Source organism: Lactuca virosa, chromosome 1 (assembly GCF_052849685.1).
Source record: "Lactuca virosa cultivar CGN04683 chromosome 1, Lactuca_virosa_CGN04683_v6, whole genome shotgun sequence".
Lineage (NCBI taxonomy): Eukaryota > Viridiplantae > Streptophyta > Magnoliopsida > Asterales > Asteraceae > Lactuca > Lactuca virosa.
In genome coordinates, this window is record NC_136426.1 from 92,168,976 (window position 1) to 92,173,810 (window position 4,835).

A 4,835-nucleotide genomic window follows, 5' to 3' on the forward strand; every position below is an offset into this window, starting at 1 on the left:
AGTGCCTCAAAACAAGATGTTGTAGAATGGGTTAAAAGTCAAGTTAATTAAAAATTAAAATAATAATAATAATAATAATAATAATAATAATAAATAATTTTTATTTAAGTTTTAGTTAGTTTCGTTTTATTTAAACTCTTTCCAGTTAATTTTATTTAATTTTAATTTGTTTAAATTTTATATTTTATATTTATTTTGTTTCTCTAGTTATACTTTAAATATAAAAAAAAATCAAAGACAAGTGTTGTGTAGGTATTCTCAGTAAAGGTCTTCAACTGTATATTTTCCACAAGTTTGATGGAAATACAAATGGGAGAATGCACTAAAATCAAATCAGCAGCTCTGGGGGACAAATTTACCGATGTGTCTAATGTTCAAATTATCTATGAACATTAGAGCTTATTTACCCCCTAAAGTGTCTAACCGTTATATCTTTTTGTGTGCTCAAAGTTCTTTAGTTTCATACACTGATTTGCAGTTGAACAAGTGATAACATGGATGTTAGATCACATGATAGTTCTTTTTGCTTAGAATTGATAGATTCTAGTAGGGTCTTGGTGACGATCTACGTAATGTGTCAATACATATTTGGTTAAAGATTTGCAATTTCATTGCAACATTTTAGAACTATTTGACAGTGAACAATGTGTTCTAAGATGTCATACTTTATGAGCCGAAACTAAAGTTGTTGATGAATCACAAGCTTAAGGGATCAATCAAGTTTGACCAAGGCAACTAATCTAAAAATTGAAAATCCAGTAGAAATGATTTTTGAAGTTGAAACATATGATGTGGTTACTCATTCTAAAATCATTGTACCTTTTATGTTTTGACGGTGGCATTTCATAAGGCAAGTATGTTCCTTTTGACAAATCAATGTCCCTGGAAGAAGTGTTGCCGCATATGCCTTAAGTTTTTTAGCAGTTAATGACTTGATGAGATTTCATTTTAGTAATATTTAACCCAACATGTCATGTTCCTATCCGTTAAGACTAAATAAACCATCAATCGAGTGTTGAATTTGATAGCAAGGTCTATTTTTCACCTAGAGATATTTTCCTAGTCATAAATGAAAATTCTTAAAAGGCAATGATGTTATCCTCTCTCTTAGCCGATCTTCTGCTCATGTCCTTGACCTCCTAGACTGAGGTATGACATGATACCATTAAACGAATTGACGGTGAATCTTTGATTCTAGACTGTAACTAACTCTATGATGCAAGGATTAAACCACTTCTTGATGATGGGTTATCACTGTCAATGATTCACGCTGATTTCACCTAAGCGTGATTGAGACATCTTACTTCTTTCCCACAAGTCTTCTTTATAAGAACTTAATGATTCAATATGTAATACCACACACTGATAAAAGTTCGAAACTCTGTGCCGATGGGTATATCATGTACCCTGATATATTACACACACCTATCCACTCTCGCCCTTTTTCTTCAAATATAAGTGGTTAATGATTCAACATATAAAACCATATGTTGATGAGACATCACAATTCTATGTAAGCGATCTACTATTGCAACAACACAATAATGTGATACACCTATAATATTCTTTAACTTTATTTAATGTTTTCTTTTTACTTCAGGTTAGTTGCTGTCTTCGTAAAAAAAATAAAAAAGAAGGAAATACCTATTGATTCTGTAAAAAAGGGGGAGAAAAGTCTACTTCTGCTACATTGTTACTTAATAATTCATTGATAAGCAAACATTCTTGAAAGAAGAAGATTATACATCTAAGAGGGAGCAAAACTCATATGTTATTTATCCAAAGGGGAGCAGACATGAGCATTCTACTTCAGAAGTAGTTATTCATTCATTATTTCATTCTTTATTATTAGTTTGGTTTTGACATCACCAAATAGGGGGAGATTGTTGGGTTACTCAATTGAAGAGATTTGATGATGCAACATATATACACTATAGTTATAGTTAGTTAATTTGAAGATATGTTGATGGAAGTTCATAAGTCGAAGATTGAAGAACATCCCCTCATGACTGAAAGACCCTGAAGACTCTATCGGCACCAAAGGCACGAATAAACCATCTATTGAAGACTGATCAGTGTGTCGTGGCGCTAATGGTTATACACTGATGACACACTGATCAGGTGATACACTGATGACACTCGCTGATGGTACTATCAGCTTTAGCTTCAACTTCAACAAATAGTACCATCAACCAGTATCATCAGCGTATCACCTGATCAATGTGTCCTCAGTGTATAACCTGATCAATGCTGAAGCTGATTGTACCATCAACGAGTGTCATCAGCGTATCACCTGATCAATGCTGATCAATGTGTCACCCTGACGCTGACGTTGATGCCCTGATCAGCGAGACTCCCTGAAGCTGATGCTCTAATCAGCATCTGATGCGCTGGTGCTGATATCCGAATCTGGAGAGATCTGATCTGATCCATTCCTTTTATACCAGATCAGTTTATACGTAGATTAGATACAGGATTCACTATAATAGATTAGTGTGTATATATATATATATATATATATATATATATATATATATATATATATATATATATATATATATATATATATATATATATTCAACATTAGGGTGAAACCCTAGTGTGTCTTTGTGATGGCTTTGTGCCATTCGTCTCTGTGACCTCGTTCTCTTAGTGAGAACACATTTCTCAATGAAAGATATCTTTGTGATACTTTTGTGTTCTTCATTGTTCTTTCTTGTTTATATTTGATCTACTAAACTACAAAGCATTTGGGAGTTTCAATATATATATATATATATATATATATATATATATATATATATATATATATATATATATATATATATATATATATAGTTTATAAAATACTTGAAGTGTTCTTTATTTGCACAAGACATTTTATTCATTTTGGCAAGTAATGTTGCATCCAAGACTATATTTAGTGTCAAAAGAAGAATAACTGATGAATGTCATTCCTCCATACTAACTTAAAATGTAAAGACTTTGGTGACTACACAAGATTGACTAACCTTGAGGAAACAAAAAGGTATGCAACTGGATGTCTAAGTAAAATGTAATGCTTACTGTATTAGATTTTTTAGTATTAAGTAATGTAATATTGTTGTAATTTAATGAGTTTTCAGTATTAAGTAATATAGTTCTTAATATAACAAATATTTTTTTAAAGAAATATTACTTTGTGACGCACATCAAAATTGTGTAATTTTAATATTATTAAAGGTTCATGGATCGGGTATTCGTTGATTTGGTGGATACATGTATGAATTCGATTATTCAAAACCCTGAGGGTTATTGGAACGCGGTAGATCATGTTTTGAAATATATTAAAATAGTTTGGATCGAAGGTGTGATTTACTCGAAACTCGCCCCTATTGATACGCCTAGGTAAAATAGTTATTTATTCAGATTCAAATAATGCATTTAGTGCAAAAAAAATCAATGTTTATGTCAACAACACTTTGTTTAGATGTCATTATCTATTCACGACATTTATTAGTTCGGGACTTAATAGAATTATGTCATGAAATGTTGGTGGAGATGGTGAATGATGTGAGCTACCGTTCAATATTTTGGAGAACTCAAGCATCACGAAATGGATTCAAAATAATCTGCAACTGAAATTTCAACGGATAAGTCGTACAACTTTTAAACATGAAACTGATAAAATTATGACAATTATCAAAAAAGAAACCAAACATTATTTTAAAAAATTTGATGGAAAAGTTGCACAGTTGCTTTGACGAGCGAAGTGTGGAACGCCCCAAATAATGTGAACTTTTTGTAGATTTACATTATTTCTCACTGGATCCCCCAACTTGGCAAATGATGAAACGTATAATTGATTTTCAGTTATTTACACATTCACACGGTGGTGGTGAAAACTTTATAATATTATTATGCAATGCATTAATGAATATAATTTAAACGATAAAGTTATAAGTGTTTTGTTTGCGGTGATAGCACAAACTAAAAATCACGACTTTAAACCAGTTCTGGAGGGGAATTTTTTTTCATACGTTTTGTTTTTGTAACGTAATCAATTTATTGGTAAAAGATCTTTCTGAAAATATTTGGATAAATTTAGAGCTATGATAAACTATGTTTATAATACTTCAATTAGGCGACGACAACAATATTATTATTTTTGTGAAGAAAAAGGCATTAAAAAGTTGAAATTGCAAATACATATATCAATTAAACGGAATTCTACTTACAATATGATTAAAGTGTTACTTCAACAAAAAGACATTATAATGGAATTTTATACTCAAGAAACAGATCATGATATTTCCGATCTTGATTGGGAACTACTTGAACATTACTTTCAAGACATTTTAGAAATTTTAGTTAATTTTACAACATATTTATTGGGAGTTTAATATCCTACTATGCCATTACTTTTAGCCGGAATAAATAGGATATTGGTTAAATTTGCTAAACTCATAAATAACAATATGGAAACCTATAATCTTGGACATATTACAAAGTTTTGCCACCAATCTTTACTTATGGTTCCCGATCTTAGATTGTTCATATAAAAACAACTTTTGGATTAATTTGTTCGGTACCAAAACCTAATAAGTTGATAAATTGTTTTTTAGTGTTTGACAAATTAAAATGACAAAAACGGACATCTTAGATATATGTATATAAAAGTGTGGGTTATGATAAGGTCGGTATAGTAAATTGGTTTAAATAATTTATAAGTTGTTTTAGATAAGTTAGAAGGACATTTTAGATATATGTATACAAATAATTTATATGCAAAAATCACATTTAAAGAATTATATGACAATTACAAAATGCAACATAAGCAAAAAAAAAAAAATCCC